The 24200-nt window shown below is 38.9% G+C and overlaps 1 long non-coding RNA gene across 3 annotated transcripts; it reads right to left on the reverse strand.

Moving 5' to 3' along the window:
- Positions 1-5357: 5357 nt before the first annotated feature.
- On the reverse strand, positions 5358-7034 carry LOC311090154. 3 transcript variants are annotated; one of them, XR_014607853.1, is made up of 3 exons: positions 6877-7034; positions 6699-6801; positions 5358-6618 (listed from the first exon to the last, which is right to left on the reverse strand). It is a non-coding gene; the product is annotated as an uncharacterized lncRNA (long non-coding RNA). The 3 variants fall into 3 exon arrangements; XR_014607854.1 differs by having other exon boundaries at positions 5358-6801; XR_014607855.1 differs by having other exon boundaries at positions 5358-6594; positions 6699-7034.
- Positions 7035-24200: the final 17166 nt, after the last annotated feature.

A 24200-nucleotide genomic window follows, 5' to 3' on the forward strand; every position in this document is an offset into this window, starting at 1 on the left:
ATGCCGGTGAGTGTGCTTATGGAGTCATTCATTTCAGCAATTTTGTCATACTAGCCTATGTCAGAAGAATTGTGCTTAAAGTAAATTTAGCCTTAAAATCATTTCCAATGGGTAGTGTAGTAGATGATGCAAAACTTTTATTATTATTTTTACAAAACTAATCATACAGTAAATATCGTTTTTATTATTGGTACGCTGGATTGATTAACTGTATTCAATTTTATCATCTGTTATAAAACCTTAGATCTTAAACTGGTAATGTTCATAATTTTTGGACCTTGTTCCACAACAGACAATAAGGGTCACTAATATTCCTAACAGTTTGTTGTGAATAGTAAACAACCATGTTTTTAGCAAAGGACCTCTTCTCATGCTACCATGGGCTTTTCATTACATACATGCACATGTTAAATTTTAAATAGTCAAAAATTGAATTTATATTGCTTCAATTATATTGCCTTGTTTTTTAGCTTTCCACCATCAGTCTCCCTGTGGAATCAAGTTTTAGTGATTATGTAGTTTCCGATAAAAAAAAGAGAGATGAGGCCAAAAAACAGGCAGAAGAAAACATTGGTAAATCACAGGAGAAACAGAAGGAAGCTTATGCTAAAAAGGCCCAGAAGAAGTACAAAGACTTGATTTACAATGTTGGTGATGAGGTTCTTCTGGTGAATATGAGGAAGCGTGGAAGAAAAGGAGGAAGGATTGAACCTGACTTCTCAGGACCCTACATCATTGAGAGACTCAAACTTGTTACTTTAAACAAACCTGGAGGGATTACTTTAAAAACTAAATATAGCATTAGTCACATCAAACCATTCAGAAGAAGCCAAACTGGAAAGGTGCCTGATGACTGTTCTGGTATCTCAGTCTCCAGTGGGTCTACTGAGAGTAACAGTTCTTGCAAGATGCCTCCTTGCACTGTTGCACCTACACTCAGCCCTCAGCATTCCATGACCAAGGTAAATGATTCTAAGAAGCTCCAAGAAGATTCAGCGTTACAAAGACCTTCTGTTATTCAAGTTGCCCCTAAAATGCTTGATCAAACAAATGGCTACATCAAGGAGGTAAAATGAACCCCAACAGATGAAGAGGCAGCAATAAAGTTCCCATCAGATGTAAACCAAATCTCAGAGGAACAAGGTTTTATATTTACAGAGATCTCAGTTCACCCTTAGTTGCCAGTTTGGCCTACCTGACCAGTTTGGTCTTGTTGTTATGGTTGCTTGCTTGCAGTGTTTAAATCATGGTGGCCAGTTTGACCTGTTGGTCACAGGTCACCGTTATTTATAGGAAGTGGACATAATAACCAATAAATCATAAAAAAGACACAGCCCCATTTAAAAAAAAAAAAAAAAAAAAAAAAAAAAAAAAATATATATATATATATATATATATATATATATATATATATATATATATATATGCCTAAAAAATTAAAAATGCATGCCACCAAAATATACAAATTTTCTTATTTAATGTAGATAATATATGTTTTTTTAAGTTATATCCACTTCCTCTAGCTGTCCTGTACACCTTTGATATGATGACTGTTTGCAAGGGCGTAGGTTTGCATATGGATAGTAGGGACATGTTCCTACTAATATTTTGGGAGGATAGCCTTTCTAGTACTTGAGTGATCTCGATCACATTATTTTTCATATTATATACTACTGATGTGGGGGTAGGGGGTGGATTGTTGTCTCTTCTAACGTAAAGACCAAACCTACGGCCTTGACTGTTTGGCACGTTCATTTTGCCAAGTTAATTTTATGTTGGCTCGTTGGCCCTGTAAAGTTGATTCAATTATTGTTTATTTTATTATTTTATTATTAGAAAAATGATTGACAACACTAACGTTGTCTTTCTTTTTCAGTAATGAAGGTCTGGGCTGCAAATGTCACTGGTCAGGTTGAAGCAGTTGTTGGGCCATATAAGCTCTATGACTCTTCTTTTCACTCACTGCAAGGGACCGAGTGGCTTTCTGATGAAGTAAGTTATTTATTCTTATGCTATGGGTGGCCTTTCTTTCTAATCGGCCGGTTGTCTAAATTACTTGTAGACCCAGAACATGATTTTAAGAGTCACCCAATTGAAAAAGTTTTTTCTCTCACAAAAACAAAGTTTAGTTTGTTTATATTCATGTTTATTTTTCTTAATTTACGAAAGCATGATTGAAATGGTATACAACTTATAATACACACACCCAAAAAGCAATAGTTTAACTTTATGTGCCATGTTTTTTTGTGTGTGTAGAATTTTGTTATTTAAATGCCAAATCATTTTTTGTTATTTAAATCTTTTCATATTTTTAGATTCTATATTGTTTTAGATGTACTAATTTACAAATATATTCATCTCTTTTATTTTCAGGTACAGTGTGAGAGCTGCAACAGATGGGCACATTTTAAATGCTGCAACTACAACGGCCTAAATGTGTTTATGTGCAAAAAATGTGTGGTTTAGTTTGTGTATCTGCATTGATAACAGTCTGCAGCACAATGTGGTCTTATTTAGTTCATATTTATATTAATAACTATTTTTATTGTTTTACTTGTTTTGTATTGTGCCTCTGTTGCATGATTTTGATTTTTTTTTTATTAATTTAATTATCTATTTTCTATATTGTTCTGCTTGATTATAAATTATCTCAATAACTAATCTTATTTCAATTTACACAATCAATTTATATTATCATCTGTTTTGGGGTAAGTTTGTAACATCTGTCCAGGGACTACAGGTTAAAAACTTACAGATCATCCCATCTGTTTATTTAGAACAATCTGATGAGGTATTTTGCACTGTAAAATCATCCTACCCGTTTATTTCATACTGGTAGGACAATCTGATGGGGTATTTTGCACCGTAAAATCATCCTACCCGTTTATTTCATACTGGTAGGACAATCTGATGGGGTATTTTGCACCGTAAAATCATCCTACCCGTTTATTTCATACAATCTGATGAGGTATTTTGCACCGTAAAATCATCCTACCCGTTTATTTCATACTGGTAGGACAATCTGATGGGGTATTTTGCACCGTAAAATCATCCTACCCGTTTATTTCATACAATCTGATGAGGTATTTTGCACCGTAAAATCATCCTACCCGTTTATTTCATACTGGTAGGACAATCTGATGGGGTATTTTGCACCGTAAAATCATCCTACCTGTTTATTTCATACTGGTAGGACAATCTGATGGGGTATTTTGCACTGTAAAATCATCCAAAATCATCCTACCCGTTTATTTCATACTGGTAGGACAATCTGATGGGGTATTTTGCACCGTAAAATCATCCTACCCGTTTATTTCATACTGGTAGAACAATCTGATGAGGTATTTTGCACCGTAAAATCATCCTACCCATTTATTTCATACTGGTAGGACAATCTGATGAGGTATTTTGCACTGTAAAATCATCCTAGATCCTACCCGTTTATTTCATACTGGTAGGACAATCTGATGAGGTATTTTGCACTGTAAAATCATCCTACCCGTTTATTTCATAGGACAATCTGATGATTTAACGTTACTTTCCACTGTAAAATCACCCTACCATAGCCTAATAAAAATCTTCGGCAAAGTTACAGTGAATTATTATATGTAGTCACAGACACGAAGCAGAAACGGGCAGTAGGATTTTACGACGAGGTAGGATGAACCGATAGATATGGCTATAATTTTGCGCTACGGTAGGAAAATCTGACAAGGTAGGACAGATCGACAGAACACTGGGTGTATTCAAAGCGCCACCGTTACTGTTTACAATGCGTGGAATGGTGCGCTGTGATTGGTTGAGCGGATTTATCACATTCTGCAGAGAAAGGAGACTGGCGTTTGTCGCGGTTTGGAAAGAAAGGGAGAAAACATGACAGAATAACACGGCGGGTGGTGTGTGTGTGGCGAGCTGTACCTCCTGGAATGGTACAAAAAAAATAAAATAAATAATAAATAAAGAAGCGTCGACGCAAAAAATATGACGTTGACGTAATTTTGACGTCGACGCACTGCTACAGCACTACTATATGCACCTACATGTTCACCTATATATGCACCTATATGTTTACCTATAGGCCCTATATTAGTAAAATTATTAAAATCCATAGCTACTAGGCCTTAGCCTGACTACGTCAGACTTCGTACTTCCGCTCAATTTCATTTTGCTTCTGTACTCAGTCTGAGACAGCGTCAGAGCTTTCCGTTTTCCTCCGGCCTGAAAACAGCCGGCCAATCAACGAACAGAGGGCGGGCTGAGAGCCGTGACGTAGACGCTGATTGTACCGTGGATGCGTAGATGTGGATGTACTGTGGATGTACTGTGTACCTGTGTCGTTCACAGCCATGTTCACTCCGGTATTTCGCTCGATGGTTTTGTTTTCGCATCATACATGTGTTTACAGTGGAAGTTAGATGCGGCTGAGCATGCACATAACACACGCCATAACCAAACATTATGTGATTGGCTTACGGGTAACCAATGATTTTAAACTTCAGACAAGCGCCCCCCCGCGAGAAAGAAAACGTTTTTCAATTATGCCATGCCAGACTCTGTCTATGAAGCAAAGCGAAGTAGCAGAGTTTGGTATTACCAGGCTAACTAGGCCTACACTGTAAAAAAAAAGAAAAAAACAGTATACAAACGGTAAATCTCTGGCAGCAAAGTTTCCAGACGGATTCCGTTAAATTACAGCAAATAACCATTTCACAAAATTACACACAAAAACCGTGAAAATACAGAATTGACTTTACAGTCAAAATGAATTATATTACAGTACATTACTGTTGATAATGGCTTATTAAACCGTGGAAAAAACGGATAAATGATGTCAAATTACATAAAAAAAAAACATTTAACTTTCAAGTTAAACTGTAAATTTAGGGTTTTATAAAGTTATTTTATAATAATGCTGTCTATCTACAGTAATTATCTTTTTTATATATAGTTTTTCTGTGTATAATAACTATGAAGTTATGTATAAAAATGCATTAAGTACATAAATTCAAATACAAAGTTTGTATATTTACAGTTTTAATTTTTGCATTTCCAATTTCACAACTTTGACCAATCTCTAATTAAGTACTTAATAATAGCAAATGTACAGTCAATTTCTGTTAAATTAACTAAACGTATTTACCTGCACATTTACAGTATTACTCATTATAAACAAACACTGAACATCAAGATATGTGAATGATAGTGTGGCAAACGAGCTCTTAGAACGAGAACACAAAATAAATAAACCAACTACGCCACCCTGGGGGCTTTTCTTTACCAGGGAATCGCCCTTAACATATTAGGAGCACACAAGGCTCACAGGCTCGTATCAGCTGGAGTCAGGCATGAGACAGGGGTGAAGTACAAACAGTAAAATCACTTTTATTGATTAAGATGATCCAACCGATCACAAAGAGAAAAAGAAAACATCAACAAAAAGGATATACAAAATTGGACGCTCCTGGCGACGGAAATAGGGGACGACAGCCAAGTCCCTCAACCCAAGGGGCCTCTCTATTCTCCTAAAAAGAAAAAAAACAAAGAAAACCACAAACACACGTGCACTCACACTGCACTCAGTCACACACCTCCGGGTGGCACAGCAATCACTCCCCAAATACCCCCACCAAGATGAGAAGGGCTGCCGCCCCTAATCTCCTTGCCGCCCAAGCCTACAATAAAGAACACACATCAGACTCATATACCACAAAATAAAGAAAACAAACAAACAAAAAAAAAAGAAAACACGAAAACAATTGTTTGACCCAAATGCACAATGTTCGTCTCAAACAAGTATGATAACAAGCATTCTCGTCTTAGACAGATACATTCCAGATGATTGTTACCTCACAACATCGTTGAATATTACACGTTCACCACTTAACTCAGGGTACTCTCATGAGAACAATTGGATGACCGGATATCCTAGACAGCCTCAGGAAGACACAGACCAGGTGTTGTTTAACTCTTACCGGGCCACAAAGACCACACTTGAGCCAAAAAGAATTAAACAAAACACACATTCACATAATAAATGGACAACACAAATAAAGAGAAGAAGAAAAAAAGAAAAAAAACAAGAAAACTTAAATCAAAACAATAAACAGTGATGACTAAGAATAATGAGCATCAAAGGCCACTTTAAATGCAGCTCTTTACATTCTGAGCACCCAAAATCAAATCCCCGGTAATGAAAATGTTCACACCAATTCTCATAGAATAAAAGAGAAACGTTAACGTTACTGGTGCCGTCGAGGTCGGAGATGTCGCAATGACGCTAGTCAATAAAGCTGCACAGTCGAGCAGCACGTGGGCTAGTAAGTTTGTGGTGACTCAGCATTCGTATATCCGTGAAGTTAAACAAAACAGCAGTCTGCAGTAAGTTTGTGGTCACTCAGTGTTCGTATATCCGTGAAGTTAAACAAAACAGCAGTCTGCAGTAAGTTTGTGGTCACTCAGTGTTCGTATATCCGTGAAGTTAAACAAAACAGCAGTCTGCAGTAAGTTTGTGGTCACTCAGCAGTCGTCTGTTGAACCGGACTTCTGATTAAAGCGTCCAGCGAACGACAATGACGACGAACAACCCACCATAACCTTAAACAGGCATATGAAACACACCTGAATTAAAACAAAGAGGAAACTCACTAAGCGAACTTGAGTCAGACTGAGGCATTGAATGTAAAAGATTAAAAACATACCTGAACAGCACATCATTAAAGAACCACGAAACTCATCCGCTTCTCTAGAAGTTCGCACAACAACGCGCGCCGCCGAGTATATGCCGATTAGTTCCGCTGTCCACTACAACAAAGGAGTCCACATCAACCAGTGCCACAGGAATCATTTGCAACAGAGTCGCTAACCAGCAGATCTTACCTCTCCAGCTCTTGCACACCGCGCCGGAACAACAACAATGACATGACGTCACGTGTAATGCCCTCACAGGTGACATGCACAATCCGCATTTATAGTCCTCATAACTAGAGCTCAATCACCACCCAGCCGAGCGTTAATAGGCACAACCAATGCCTACTGCTACAATAGGAAATACAATCTTAGTATATCATTTAGAACATGTAAAAATATCTACATTAAAAGGCAATTGCTGTATACCTTTAAACTCTAATACAACTTATTTTACACATTTACAATTACATTTTATCCAAAGTGACTTAAAAATTAAGAGAACAATAGAAGCAACAAGTGCAGTGACAAGTCCCAGTTAGTGTAGCACAGTACACAAGTTTAAAACAAAGATTTAGTATTATTGGGTCAAGTGTTTATGAAAAGATGGATCTTTAGCAGTTTCTTGAAAATGTTGGGCAGGTCATCCCACCAGCAGGGAACAGTCCAGGTAAAGGTCAGTGAAAGTGATTTTGTGTCTCTTTGGGATGATGGCACCACAAGCAGAACTTGTGGCATTCACTTGCAGAACACAAGCTTCTGGAGACACATAGATCTGAAGCAGTGAGTTTAGGTCTTGCTGCAGCATCTGGATCAGTTGCAGAGATTTGACTGATGCTGGAAGAGCTGCCAGGAGAGCATTACAATAGTCCAGTCTGGATAGAACAAGAGCTAAGACAAGGAGTTGTGTGGCTCCGATAGGAAGGGCCGGATCTTTCTGGTGTTGTATAAGGCAAATCAGCAGGATCGGCAGTTCTGTCTTGGCAAGGTTGAACTGAAGGTGAAGGTCATTCATCCAGCAATAATTTTCCATCAGGTAGGCTGAGATGCGAGCAGCAACCGACAGATCCTCTGGCTGGAATAAAAGGTAGAGATATATGTTATTAAGTGATAGGAAAACCCATGTTTCTAAATGACAGAGCCTAGTTACAATACAAAAAAAACATAGATGTGTGGAATCTAACACAATCGTGGTCTTACTGTAGCAAAACCAAACCTTGTGCAGCTCCAGTGGCCTCAAAAGGATCAAATGAATATTCACATGGGAAAATATAGTATAAAACAAATTAAATTTTCTGCCACTTTTAGTACAATCATATGGAATCAGAAGACTCTGCCATTACAATATTTTAAATTACTTCTTCCCATACCTTGTTTGCCATGATCATTCTGCTTTCCACTTGACCTGAAATCACAAAAAAATAAAAAAAATAACGTTATATATATATATATATATATTTTTTTTTTTTTACAACTCAGTATTACATTTACACATGTCAGAATATGTTCCACTGGGACAATGCAAAACCTCAACTGACTTTATAAGCCTACTATATATATATGCATTCTATAGCTACGTGTTGGCAAGCATGCAGCCAGAATATGCAATTTATCATGTGGTGGTGTTCATATTCTAGCCTCATGTGTTTTCCTGTATCATCAACAAGTACAGTGTAGTGGCGGACCACTCTTAGCTGGGACGTATTGCTTAGCTTCTTTGACAAGCTATCCAACACAGTTGAACTTAAATTGTACCTTTTTTGAGGTGGATGAGATGGTATTCCAGCAGATAGGTAAACAGGGCAGGTATGCAGAGCAAGGCAGGTAAGCAAAGCAAAGCAGGCAGCGGCAGGTAAGTAGGTTGGTAGTAGCAGACAAAGCATGGACTCCAGTAATCCAACAAACAATTGGTAAGTGGTTGAAAAATGGTGGTTAAAAAAGGCACAACTTAATATCAAAAATAATGTCCAAATACTGTTCAATAGTGATTCAATAGCGATTCAATAGAGATTCAATAGCGATTCAGTAGCGATGTAAAGAACTGTATGCTTAATACGTTCCAACAGCTTCCTTGTTCTTTTTTGTTTTAGAAAGGTGAGAGGCGGCCATCTTTATCTTCAAACATTCTCACCGACCGTCAAACTAAAAGTCCCTACAAAATAAGGGACCCTAAATCAAACAAAATATACCAGTGCTCCAATAGCACAACAATTTAGATTAAACTCAAAACGGCTCCTACATATCTGGCCCCTTATAGCTATTGCAGGAAGCAAGCTATAACTAACTAAATGTAATTTTCCAAGGAGCCATATATTATTCCCTTAAACTCATTATGCATTATTTACAAGAATAAATGAGTGCAGCGATTCAGTGTATGTATCTGTATGACAGTGTGTGCACGTGCGCAAGTTCATTCAGGTCTCACTCAGCTTTAGATTGCTGGCCTTCTACTAACAAGCAGATCTTACTGATAGGTCTTTCAAGCTGGCTTGTTTTGGTTTGAAGCCGTACACTGCGGACCAAGCCTTTGGAGTCAGGGAGGGCTTCAGTGACTCTAGCTAGCATCCACGATCCTCTTGGCGCTGTGCTGTCGGCTACTAGTACGACGTCTCCTGGACAGAAGTTGCGTCTGACACGAGGCCATTTTTGCCGTGTTTGCAGAAGAGGGAGGTACTCTCGGACCCAGCGTTTCCAAAATAAGTCGGCAATGTACTGGATCTGTCTCCAACGATGTCTGGTGTAAAGATCTTCTTTCACGAACAAACCCGGTGGTAGAACAGGCTGCACCTTAAGCTGCAGTAAATGATTAGGCGTTAACGGCTCCAAGTCATTTGGGTTGTCAGAAACAGTCGTGAGTGGACGGCTATTGAGAATGGCCTCAACCTCACACATTACTGTCTGAAGGCCTTCATCATCCAGATACTGCTGGCTGGTGACTGACCGTAACGTCGTTTTGATCATGCGAATCAACCTCTCCCATATCCCTCCATAATGGGCACCATGGGGAGGGTTAAATGTCCATTTCACTCCCTTTTGGAGCAGACTTTTTTCAATTTGTTGCATGTTCCAAGATTTCAAGGACTCTTTTAGTTCCTTTTCAGTTGCAACAAAGTTTGTTCCATTATCTGATCGCAACTCAGACACTGGTCCTCTTCTGGCAATGAAACGTCTGAATGCATGAATGCAAGACTCAGTATCAAGTGAATGTGCAACCTCCAAGTGTATAGCACGGCTGGTAAGACATGTGAAAATCACGCCGTACCGTTTTACAATGCTGCGGCCTCGTTTTACCTCTAATGGCCCAAAATAATCAACCCCTACATGCGTGAAGGGCGGAAGGCCAGGGGTCAACCTGTCAACTGGCAAGTCTGCCATTTTCTGTTCACCTGCACTCAACTTGACTCTTCTGCATCTGGTGCATTCATAAACTACCTTTCTGGCCAGAGTGTTGGCGCAAGGAATCCAATATCTTTGTCTGAGTTTGGAGAGCATGAAATTTCTTCCACTGTGTCCAACTTCTTGATGGATGTGCTGAAGTAAGAGTTTGGAAACGTGATGGTCCTTAGGAAGAATAGCAGGGTGTTTCTGCTCAATGGGCATTGCCATTTTACTCAGACGCCCACCAACCCTTAAGATACCACTGTCCAGAAGAGGATCCAACCTGTAGATGGAGCTGTTTCTGTTTACATTTTGCATGCCTTTCTGCAAACAGGCTATTTCTTGAGAGAATCCCTGCCTTTGGCAAAACTGTAAGATTGCGACCTCAGCATCCTCTAGATCACTGATTGATAGTATATATGGACCTGTCTTTTCATGTTTTCCTTTTCTTGTGGTCATGGTATGTCTGTTTAGATCTTTCTTGCCATTCTTACATAATTTCAACAGAACAGACTTGAACCTCAGGAACCATGCCACAGCTTTCTTGAGCCTCACCCAAGTTGAGAAATAATTCATGAGGTAAGTAGTGGCGTCACAGTTTTCCTTCACAGCAACATTGACAGTGACAACTCCTTTTCTTAATTCAGGGTCATCTTGAGAGAGAATGGGTTCAGAAGGAAGCTCTGGCCAGCAATGAGATGGTTCCTTCAGAAAGTCTGGGCCACTGATCCATGTTGTTCTTTTCAAGAATGTGTTGACATGTAGTCCCCGGGAGGCGTAATCAGCGGGATTAAGTTTTGTGCCTATATACTTCCATTGGGAGACATCGGACTCACTTCTGATGACATTAACATGGTTTGCCACAAAAGTTAGGAATCTTCTGCTTTCATTCCGGATGTACCTTAGAACAGTCATGCTATCTGTCCAAAACAGAGACTTTTCCAATTCCATATGCAACTCCTCAGATAGCATCTTGTCCATTCGTACGGCCAAAACTGCAGCAGTGAGCTCCATTCGTGGTGTGGTCATCAGTTTTAAAGGAGCAACTCGGGCCTTTCCCATTATAAAGGTGACATGAACCTTGTTGCTGCTAGACAGCCTGAGATAGGTAACTGCTCCATACCCAAGGTCACTCGCATCACAGAAGTGATGCATCTGTGCTGTTTTGACATCTCCAAAGTTGTTTGGTACAAGGCATTGGTTGACCTTGAACTCCCTCACTCTTGGAAGATCTTGCCACCATTGGTTCCAAGCTTGAGCGTGGACCTCTGGCAATTCTTCATCCCATCCAATGTTCTGCTTGCATAACTCTTGCAAGATGTGTTTTGCCGGAAAGGTGAGAGGTGCAAGGAATCCAAGTGGGTCATATATAGAACTGACCATGGACAGAATCCCACGTCTGGTGCATGGACGCTCCTTTATGGTCACCTGGAATGTGAAAGTGTCTTCCTTAACACACCATTGCACACCGAGAGCTCTTTCAACTGGCAAATCTTCTATGTCAAGGTCAAGATTCTTTATGTCCTTGGCCCTCTCAGGCTCTGGAATGGAGGCCAATACAGCTCTGTTGTTACTAATCCATTTGGTAAACTTAAAGCCTCCAGTTGCACAGAGTAATTTCAGCTCTTTACAAAGTCCAATGGCATGGCCCTCTGTGTCCACCGCCTTTAACAAATCATCCACATAAAAGTTGTTCTTGACTGTGCTAGTTGCATCAGCTGAGAAGCACCCCTTGTTATCCTCAGCTGTCCTTCTTAAAGCATAACTTGCACAGCTAGCTGATGATGTCGCGCCAAAAAGATGTACAATCATCCTGTACTCTTTCAGTGGCTGACTGACGTCCCCATTTGGCCACCAAAGGAAGCGCAAGAAGTTCACATGATGAGATGGGACCTTTACTTGATAGTACATTTTCTCCACATCAGCCATGATAGCAATGTTGTCAAGACGAAAGCGGACTAAGACCCCAATTAAGCTGTTTGTAAGATTGGGACCTTGAATGAGTTCAGTGTTCAGTGAGGCACCCTGATAAGCTGCAGAGCAGTCAAATACCACACGCAAGCTCCCCTTCTTTGGGTGAAACACACCATGGTGTGGAATATACCACACTTTTCCATTTTCCTGCATCAACTGGTCTTGGGGTACAAGTTCAGCATGTCTGCATGATAGGACCTTTTCCATAAATGCCTTATACTCATTATGAAAGTCACTATTCCTTTGAAACTTTCTTTTTAAAGACAATGCTCGTTGCTCTGCCATGTGACGGTTGTTTGGCATCATAGGATTATCCTTCTTGAATGGCAAAGGCAATTGATAATGTCCATCTACTATTTCAACAGAGCTGTCCATTATCTGCATGAATTTGTGGTCTTCCACCGACATTTGTTTCTTTTCCTCAAAACTCTTTTCTGGGAAATCATGACTGTATTGCTGAATCAAAAGTTCACTCAGGTTATCAACAGAAATCCGATGTGCATGAACATATTTCTGACCTTGCTTGTTGATGCATGCATCCTCAGTATGGAGAAGTCCATTCACCACCCAACCTAGAAGTGTTTTAACAGCAAAGGGTCCATTACCCTGGCTATTGATAATTCTCCAAGGTTCCATCAATTTGGGTGCATTAATCCCAATCAGAAGGTCAATCCCAGCATTAATGTTGGGAATATCAACATCTTGAAGATAAGGCCATTTTCGAATATCTTCTTGTCTGGGGATATGTTCCCTGTTGACTGGAATTTCCTGCTGAGTGTAAACTTCAGGTAATTTTATGAATTCCTTTCCTTCCAAGCTACACACTTCCAGGCCCTTGACTACCAGGCTGTTAACAGATTTCTTTTGCCCCATAGTGCGCAGAAGTATTTGTTGATGTTTCCCATTAGCATTCAAGTTCTTCCTAAGTTGTTCTGTGCAAAAGGTTGCGGAACTCCCTGGGTCAAGGAAAGCGTATGTCTGAACTACATGATTTGAATTACTCATTTTGACTTGAACTGGTATTATTGCAAGTGTACAATGTTTATCACTACATTCAAGTGCCTCTGTTTTCATTGAAACCAACCCACTGCTCACTGCCTTTTTGTCTGAAGGACATGCATTACTCTGCTCTTTCGTTACATTTTGAGGTATATGCAAGATAGTGGGATGTAATTTTGAACAAATTGAACAGGTTTGTCTATTTTTGCAAGTCAAACTCATGTGTCCTTTAGCAAGACAACCAAAGCAGACACCTTTAGTCTTTAGCAGCTCAACTCGTGCGTTGTGAGACTTCTTCATCAGCTCTTGACATGACACAATCTCATGCTCACCATTACAGGCAGGACAGAATTTGGATGAACTGTTTTTGGGTATATTGGATACTTGCATTGTGCTCTCTGTGTTGTTCTTTGGTGCAACTGCTACTGTTGTGGCGAAACTGCTCCCTCTGCTCTTCTGCATGGAACTCAGTGGCTTGCTACTGTTAGCGGCTATTTTTGGTGACCTTCTGTTTGAGGAGCTGTCTTGGAGGTTACCAAAGACTGGGTCTTGTAGAATCCTGGCCTGCCTTTCCAGAAAGAGGACAAGATCAGCAAACGTGGCTCTTGCTCCTGTTCGTTCCCTGATGTCAAAAGCATGTGATCTCCATTTTTCTTTCACTTTGTAAGGCACCTTGGAGATCAGAAGCCTCAGGTTTAATGGAAGGTTCAGCTCATCCATGTACCTTAAGGTACGCATTACATTACAGCATCCACGGAGGAAAAGAGCATAACTGTACAGAGCTTCTCCATTGTCTGATGGGATATTATTCCAATTTAAGGCTTTATCCATATAAGCATTAGTAATTTTAAATTCATCTCCAAAATGAAGTTCCAATAGCCGTTTTGCCTCTGCATACCCTCTATCTGCATCCATATGAAGGCAACTTCTGACCAGCTCCTTTGGTTGGCCAGAGGTGTATTGTTCAAGGTAATACAGTCTGTCTTGGCTATTGCTGGTGTTGTTCTCAATACAGTGTTCGAATGCCTGCATAAATGGTCTGAAGTTCAGAGGTTCACCGTTAAATATGGGTAGATGCCTAGTTGGAAGTAAAGTCATTTTCTGTTGCTGTGCAATAAGATCAGCAACAGTACCTAGGTTGCTGGTATCTGCTGGTATCCATGTGGAAAGGAAGTACCTGCAGATGCTTGACTGGTCGGATTCAACTGTAAGGTCTGAACAGGCCTTTGTGACCTCCGTGGTCTTGTATCCTGTGTTAAAACCTTTTGCAATGGTGTTTTGGGAACAGTAGAGATTCTGGCATATTCCACTGGTGAGGGTTCTGGATGAACATGTTCCTTGATTCTGTCATACTTGCTCTCCAGATACGCATTCATGCCATCTCCTGGCAATTCTGAAACTTCTGTCGATATGAGTTTAGAGTTCATAGATTCAGCATCAATGCTCCGTAACACTCGCACCTTTGCATTAGCTGCAGCCAACTCTGTTTCAAGTTCAACTCTTTCCATTGCATTTTGCACTTTAATTCTTTCCATTTCCAAGGCGTGTTTTTTCTTCAGTCCTTCAGTCCGTTGCAATAGAGCTGCCTTTTCAGCTTCAGCTTTTAAACGTGCGGAAGACACTGACGAAGATTTTGAGGCAACACTGGCACCAGAACGTGAATGTTCTACTTTACTGGCACGTGCTGCCACAATGGATATACTGTCCAGAGGAGACACCACAGTTTGGGGTTCATAGCTTTGAGCACTCTTCCACATTTCTACCTCATTCAAAAATGTTTCAAAGGTTTGCATCTTTGGTTGGTACCAATCATCATTGTCACTTTTCTTTTCCTCTTCCTCATACAGCACTTGCACAGACTGATGCACATCTTTAAATTCATCCAATGCCACATGGAGATGTTCAATGCCTGTGTCAACGGCTTCAATATCTCCACCTTTTAATAATTCCTTTAATTCATTCATTTTACGTGTACACATGCCAAGTTTTCCTCTGCGCGTTGCGCAAAGCTCTTTAAGTTTGTCATCAGCCATATTTTAGCTTTTTGAGAACAACAAAACAAAAACAATTATTCCAGAAAATTATTTTCTTTTTCCTTTTCAAAAAATTAAACACAGCACATTTATCTTCAACTCATTTCATTCTCATCTGGCTTCATTTAAGCTTATATGTGCATGAACAAAAAATCATGGTGCGCTCCAGTAGCAAATCCAGTAACAAATGATAATGCACTCCAATAGTGAACTTGAAAAGGTCAATTCTCAAAAGATCCAAAACTTTGTCAACTCCAAAGTATCAAAAAAAAAAAAAAAAAAAAAAAACTTTTCCGCTTCAATAACAGTCAAACAAATGCTTCCATGGGTTCCAAACAATTCGATTGTGAAGCAGTGTAAACGGTTGCAAAGTTCTTTACTTATTGTAGTGGCGGACCACTCTTAGCTGGGACGTATTGCTTAGCTTCTTTGACAAGCTATCCAACACAGTTAAACTTAAATTGTACCTTTTTTGAGGTGGATGAGATGGTATTCCAGCAGATAGGTAAACAGGGCAGGTATGCAGAGCAAGGCAGGTAAGCAAAGCAAAGCAGGCAGCGGCAGGTAAGTAGGTTGGTAGTAGCAGACAAAGCATGGACTCCAGTAATCCAACAAACAATTGGTAAGTGGTTGAAAAATGGTGGTTAAAAAAGGCACAACTTAATATCAAAAATAATGTCCAAATACTGTTCAATAGTGATTCAATAGCGATTCAATAGAGATTCAATAGCGATTCAGTAGCGATGTAAAGAACTGTATGCTTAATACGTTCCAACAGCTTCCTTGTTCTTTTTTGTTTTAGAAAGGTGAGAGGCGGCCATCTTTATCTTCAAACATTCTCACCGACCGTCAAACTAAAAGTCCCTACAAAATAAGGGACCCTAAATCAAACAAAATATACCAGTGCTCCAATAGCACAACAATTTAGATTAAACTCAAAACGGCTCCTACATACAGTATTTACTGAATTCGTTTTCTTAACGGTCTTGATAGCCACGTTAACCCTTATGAAAATTAACTATGGTTAAACCAAAAAAAAAAAAACCTTGGTAACGTTAGGCCTATTTGTAGTATAACTGTGGTTATTAAAAATGGTAATAAAAATCCGCCAAAAACGTGGTTACTATTTTTTAAAGGTGCCTTATGCAACTTGGAGCGACCTATAGGCAATTAGTTGAATTACACTGGTAACGGTTACTAACGGAGTTTGATTGACAGCTTTGCTTCCCAGTAGGCGGAGACATTTTTTGCTTGCAGGCTGCAGTCAGACAGACCATCAGAGTTACACAGCTGAGACGGTAGGGTAGAGACTGGTGTGCAACCTATCCGAGCAATATCAAATATGCATTCCCCAGAGGTAAACTTTCATACTAGAATCAAAAGTTGAATGCTCTTCTCCAAATTTGGAAAACGTGACATTTTGAAATAGCGTTGTGATAATAATTGAATAACAAGATCGGAACGAGTTTGAATATCAAGCCAACATGAGCAAAAGCTGCCCATCTTTGACGCACAGTTTTGTGTTAGCTAACAATGTTGATTAGCTAATTAAGCTAACGCTATCACGGACTGCAATTCCTACCAGATCTGGACTAATAATTGATGCTGTCCAAGTTACAGACAGCCTTTTACTATATTTATCAGGAGAAGAAAATATCAAAGTCCTACACTGACCTTGTAGAATTTATATATTTATATATCTATATGCATATATATATATATATATATATATATATATATATATATATATATGTATACATCTATATATATATATATATATCTTTATGCATATGTATATATATGTATATATCTATCTTTATGCATATGTATATATCTATCTCTATATCTGTACTGTATATATCTATATACATACATATATATATATCTATATGCATATGTCAGGCATGTGATTGGCTAAGGACAAAAAAGCAGGAAAATATACTGAGACCCTGAACCGCCCGCAGTGGAAATCAAAGCCAAGTGTCTAATCCACTGCGCCATCAACACCATTAACACCATTCTATAATAATAGTAGTAATAATAATTATAACAACAATGACAATAACTTATTTGAATTTTAAAAAATATTATCTTTTTACCAAACCTATACTGCTAAATGTGCAACATCCAACTTTTTATGACACATGACAACAACTTATTTAAATTTAAAAAAATTAAATATATCTTTTTACATTTTTTTTTAAACCAAACTTAAACTGCTTAATGTGCAACATCCAACTTATTATGTCATGAGCACAACTTATTTGGTGGATGTGTAACAGTGGGAATCAAAAGCAAGTGTCTTGTCCACTGCTCCATCACCACCTCTCTCTTTATATAGCCTACACTACTACACAGAAATAACATACAATTAAATTATGCTTATTTTAAATGTATTGTGCAGGCTAGGTATACAAAAATATAGGCTTTTAATAATCTTTCAGTGCGCGAAACCATGATAATATGAAACGCTTTAAAACAGAGCGCACAAAGCGCGTATGCGCATCGTGGGCGCAGAATGATGTGCTCAAAGCAACATGGAGTCACAGTGTTCAGCGCTGCACAAGTGCGCATTTAAAAGTTCACGGCACAAAGCGAAGAAATGTAGATCGCACTAATCTTAGTGTATATCTGTCCAACAGTTTATTGATCATTTGTTTCTTCACAGTTTTAAATTCCAGTTATTGTGCGTTTGATGCCGATTCATAGTCATTGTGATGTGTGTGATCTAACAGGCACACGGTAGCGAGTCGTTTAAAAACAGCAACAAACTCCAACAAAATAAAGTCATTGTATGCAAATCCACAGCCTTTTCTCTACAGATCAAGCATTATAATGTGGATATCATATTGGAGAGAGTTTCACCGTGCATCTTGCTGTAACCGGAAGAGGCGCGCGCGCTGTTTGAATACTGAATGGAGAATGACAGCCGCAGAGGAGGGAAAATGAGTTTCCGTATACTTTATTGATGTAAATAGACTTCTGTCACTCACATTAAGCTATGAAATAGGCTTCAGATGAATTTGTCACCCAAACTGACGTGAAAAAAACGCCCGGTGTGGCCCTGTTGCGCGGGGACGGCGATTGTGGTTCCGTCCCGGGTTACCATGGTGACGGCTGTGAGATTTTTTTTTACAGATCTGCATGATTCACGTAGGTCACATTTTCAGGGCGGAAAATCCGGAATTCCGGATTAATCCGGAAAAATCACATCCCTGATAAAGTCTCCAGCCTGCATGCCAAACTTAAATTTTGGTTGTGAGTTCCACTGCCATACTGTATGGCCAGTTGGACAAACCTGTAAATAATAATTCAGAATAAATATTTATAGTCAAAACATCCAAGGATTGATGCTTTGGCTCTTAAGACGTTAGCAACTCACCCACTCAATGATGCATGCTGTGCCTCTTCGATTGACCTTGATGTCAAAAGGGGGAAGGGCCCTACACTCCTTAGATGTCTGTGCGTTCCAATGGAGGCACCTGTCTACTGGTTGAGTCATGAAGGTGGCAAGGCTCTTTAGGCAGTCTTCATAGGCAATGTAACCACGATGGCCAATTAGATCATCATCACAGAGTACCTCACATCGGTCAGGCATGTCATCTGTTTCTGGTTCCTCGTCCGGGCAGTCATGGACAGTCTCATCAATTCCAATGATTGGCAGTTTTTCAATATTTTGATTGGGAATAGTTCCTCCCATTCTACTTAGCCATAATGGAAAATGTATAAAGCAGTGTCATCAATGATATAAAAACTATGACCAATTCACATATTATACAGGACTTGACAGAAAGTCAATTAAACTCCATATGAACTTTTGGAAACCAACCTCAAACAAATATTGGGAACATAATCTTCATCAGAGTCATCTTCAGGGCTTGACATTAACTTTTTGAGGCACTTGTCCTTCGGACAAGTAAATTTATGTTTTACTTGTCCATGCACAAAAGTCACTTGTCCGGGTAAAGATTTATAATTTTATCATTTATTTTTTTGTGTTTTGCTAATGCAGAATTCGAACAAACCGTTGAAAGCATCCAAACACTATCAATATTAATAAAATTCAGTTGAAACAGTAGACAGGAACGTGTCCCAAGAATAGAGTTCCCCTTCAACAAGAAATAAGGATTTCCAGACTCCATAATACAAAGTAATACTTTGCACGCTGGTGTGCAGTGTATCACCAGAGGTAGTGGTGACTCTTGTAGGTATCCTCAGTATTTGCAAGCTAGCTAGACTTACTGTATACTATATCTAAAATAATTTTGTAGACATAACAATTAGAGATGCACCGATTACAATTTTCTAGGCCGATTCCGATTTTTCATTGAGTTTGACCTGCTGATACCGATTTAAGCCGATTCCGATTTATTTATTTTTCTAACCACTTTACAGCACACACAAATATTTATTTTCAATCTTTTCTTTAACCTTTTCACGCGTAAGTTTAAAATATTCTAACTGACACCCCCACCCCCCACCCCCAGAGTGAGTTTTTTCAAGGCGAACGTTCCCTTTAATGTTTCCATGGCGACGCGTCACGCGATACACCGCAGCCACAATAATACTGTATGACAGATGTGTCGCTTTTATTTCGCTTTTCCTTTTTTATTCAAAATATTCACAAATTTGCTTACCATGTCATCAACTAGCCTGTCTGAAGAAATATGTGTAAGTGAGTGGCTCTGCGACTCTGGCTCAGCGCCAGCCAACGCGCGAAAGCACAGTTTGAATCTGGCAGTTATGCGAGCGAGTGGCACATAACGTGAAGTAACATGGCATTTTATTTTGTTTGAAATTTAACTTGTCCAGTGGGACAACTAATTTTCTCTTCCACTTGTCCTACAAAAAAATCCACTTGTCCCGGACAAGCGGACAAGCCTTAATGTCGAGCCCTGCATCTTGACCTTCTACCTCAGATTCTGGATCCTTTTCAACAATATCTGGTGGAGTTCCATCTGCCCAATCAATTCTAGAAACAAGAAAGACTAATTACATTAAATATTCGCAGATTATTTTTTTATACCAAGTACAAGAAAAAAAAGTCACTTACACACTGTTGATTACATCATTGAACTGGTCCTCATTCACATTGGGTTCATCTTCCACCAGGCTCATGGATGTCAAACTACAGGAACAAAATATTTATGATAAACAATGATAGTAACCTGCAATAGCAGTGACACTCACTCCTGCTTACAAAATGGCACCTCGCGGGAACAGGATGAGTATCGCTGCTAAACGTATCAGACTTGGTAGTGATATCCGTCAATTAATAGGGCTGGGACGGTATGGATTTTTTCTTACCGCGGTTGAAAAGCAAGAAATTCCCGCGGTATTGCGGTAAACCGCTTTAAACCTCAACCCCCCTCCCCACCCTCCCCCAGTTTTTTTTTTCTGCGACGTTGCGGCTGGAACAACAAACAAAGTGTGTCAATGATAATCTCAGGTAGTGTTTATGTGCTTTATTTAATGTTAAAAGCATGCAATGTGACTTTGAATATCGTTTAGTGCTCCAGCTTTGTAGCTGTAAAAGCAACAATGGATAATTCACCTCAGATCTTGAAATTAAACAAATGGAAACAAGAACGTTCAAACTGTGAACGTGTATTCTTTGACAAATATTGTTTTAGTAACTCATAGCCTATGTATTTTTAATAATGTTTAAATGGTGTAATATTTATTTATTTACGGTGCGGCTTTGGACGCGGCGTCCGTCGAAAATAGACTAGGCGCCTATCTTTAGCGAAGCGGCGCGGAGAGACGCTTCTGAAATGCGCCGCGTCGTGTCTGTTGTAAACACAAGCATTGACTAGAGTGGGCGCGATCAGCTCCGGTAGCCGCGTCGCAGCCGTAACGCGCCACAGAGTGTAAATAAGGGGTTATAGTCAATAGCCTACGAATGGAATGTTATTATGTGTCATGAAACAACTTGCAAACTTGCGAAAGGTCGGATTTGCTCCATCTTTTGATAAGTTTTGTTTAGAAAACCTTGAATCCATGTAAGACACAATGTTATTAGACACAATCCATGTCATTAGAATCAATGAATCCATGTCATTAGACACAACGTGAACACATGTGAAGGCCAGTGTTTATTTATTTTTTTGCGGTGATGACGGTGACGAGCTCAGACCCGCGGTAGGCGTCACGTGACCGCGGTATTGCGGTAATGCGGTACCTGGGCTGAATTGGGTTTGTAATGAAACCTTACGGACTGACTGAGGAGCAGGAGTAAGTATCACACCACTAAAATGAAATATAGAATGAACGGAAAACAAACAAATCACGCTAACCTTTTCTCAAGACATTCATCATCATTTTCTTCTGTCAACGGTAGAATATCCTCAAACTTCTCCATATCCCTTTAGTTTTGAAGAGTACATTATTTTTTTTTATAGGGGGGCTAGATAGAAGTATGAATCACTAGGATTTGAAACTCGTTACTAACTAAGAATACTAACCTGTCCGAAGCCGAGCCACCTCCAATAGTTGAGCCTGGTGCAATGAACACCGACATTCGTTTGGATGGGGTAGAAGTAGATGGGCCCTTCTCATAACTACGGAAAACAGAATAAACATAAACAGCTCAACTAATCACGACGTCATCTGGACTATCCAGTACTGTACCAGGCATAGGGGATAAACAATATGCGTCTTTTGACCAACTTGCACAAGGCAAAATATAGCTAAAAATTCTGTGCAATTTATTACGTTTGGTCGACCAACCTGAACCCACAAAGCATATTTTTTACTTTCTCTTTTGCAGAGATCACAATGAATGTTTGCGAACATTAGGTTGTTACAATATTTTCCAGCAGCACATGGAATAAAGGAACGTCTGCTTGGACGTAATTTAGCTAGCTAACGTTTGCATAACGTTAGTTCTCATGTTGACCTACTCGCGGGAAAAAATCCTACTCCTAAATCAATGTTATTATTTTTTTTATTTAATAAAGTAGGATCAGCTAACAAGAAGAAATAATTTCGATATCTAGCACAATAACAATCTAGCAGCAGTACATCGCTAGAGCACTCATTGACTAACTAGCTAACTGAGGTATTACATTACTGTAACTTACCTGTCCAATAGAAACGTGGCCAACTCTGCATCGCTCTTCAATCCAAATTCAAACTTCATCTGCCGCCATCTGACAAACGCCAAACCCAGATTTACTCTGGTTTTACTCCGGGCTTTATCCGATGCTCTCTTTGCGTTGCTATATTTTCTTTTCTTGTTTTTTTGGCAAGCTCCGTCGCTAGTAGGGCTTGCGTCCGCCATTACTTCAACAAAATATTGGGCGTGTTTGTAACTCTCAGTGTACCTGCCCTCAAAGCAGGGTATCTGCACAATTTTTAAAGTCAAATTTAAGGCTTTTTAAGACCTTTTTAAGACCTGAAGAAATCAAAATTAATACCGTACATTAGGGGTGCGCAATATTGACAAAAATATGTCTAGATATTTTCAAAGTTTTGTTGATAATAATTAAATGATATTTTACTGATTGTATTTTTGTACTGGTACCCTGGCTGGTTTAGGCCTGTTGTTGACAGAAGACTCACGAAGATATTCATATTTTTTATATTCTATGCAGTGGTCAGTTCACAGTAGTGACCGAAATTAACATTTTTATTAAGGGGCAATATTTGCAACCTTAAATTGATTTCCAGGGGCATTTTCACCTATATATGGATATTGTTTCTAAACATATTTAGAGGTATGCATCACCCTTTTATGTCAAATTCTAACATTCAAATTAAATTATATTAGAATAACACAGTACCAATGTCAAATTAAATCATTCAATTAAAATCCATCCTTGCAGTGCAGAGGTGACACAGAAGCGCGGCATCAAAACTGGCATTACTATATTTGCACTTCATTTACAATTGCATAAATAAAGCTATTCAATATTTAAATATGAAATGATTTATAATTTTAACGTTTTAATTAAAGGATACTCTAAATATGAAACTGAAACCACCAGTAGGTGGCGGCAAGTCACTGTCTTAATAAGCGAGTTGTTGGGAGTCAACCAATTTGTTAAAACGGCTGATTCATTCAGAAAAACAAGTGATTGTTCATTGAATCGTTAAAATGATTCGTTCAAAACACGGATTTCAGTAAAAAAGAAAAAAAAAAAAATCATCGCTGTCTGTTATAAATGTCTGTTATAAATGACTTTGGACCACGGCTTCATTATGAAATTCTCGTCGGCAATATAGTGAAAATTGACAATATTGTGTCCAAAAAGTAACTCACAATGTTAACTTTATTGTTAATTTAACTGTTGTATAAAATAAATAGCACATTTGCAATTGTGCACAGGAAAACGGCACTCTTGCTCATGTGATATTCTAATATAACAACATATAATATAAATATAAGACAAAAACTCATTTGGGGACATCTATAAACTGACACATCACGCAGTGAAAGCAAGCATGAGAGAAACGTGATGTCAGCTCGCAGTCGCAGTGCCTCATACATAGTTAAAACAATGATTACAATATCATCATAGTTCATAGACAATATCGCACACTCCTAAGCACATAAAGAATGAACTTACAACTGAACTGACATTTACTCGTTTTCTTCTCTCCTCTCGCGTGCAGGAGACAGACGTAGGCTAATATACTGCCGTAAGTGACGCGAATTGCCACGTGAACAAGCAAATCCACAAGATAGAATTAAAAAAATAAAAAGAGCCACTAATTAGATGGACTTATCTAAATGCTTTCGAAATTAAAACTAAGTCAAAGTGTCATCTAAAATTTAAGACCTTTCATAAATAAAAATAAGACATTTTTTTAAAAATTATAATTTTTTAAGACTTTTTATGGCTTTAAATTTAAAAAATCTAATTTAAGACCTTTTAAGACTTTTTAAGGATCTGCGGGGACCCTGTCAAAGCCTGTCATTGGCTATCACCTCACACACACCCTTACAAATGTACACGCCCCAAAACGTCCCGACTCCATGCTGGCTACCAAGGCAGTGGGGGGAATTTCAGTTCTGACACTATGCCAGATACTATGTTTTAACGTTAGCTGATGACATATAAGGGTTATTATTGGATATTTTATTATGGAACAAGTTGCATAAGGCACCTTTAAGAGAAGAGTTTTCAG

The sequence above is a fragment of the Abramis brama genome (assembly GCF_963993115.1).
Source record: "Abramis brama genome assembly, chromosome: 10".
Taxonomy (NCBI): Eukaryota; Metazoa; Chordata; class Actinopteri; order Cypriniformes; family Leuciscidae; genus Abramis; species Abramis brama.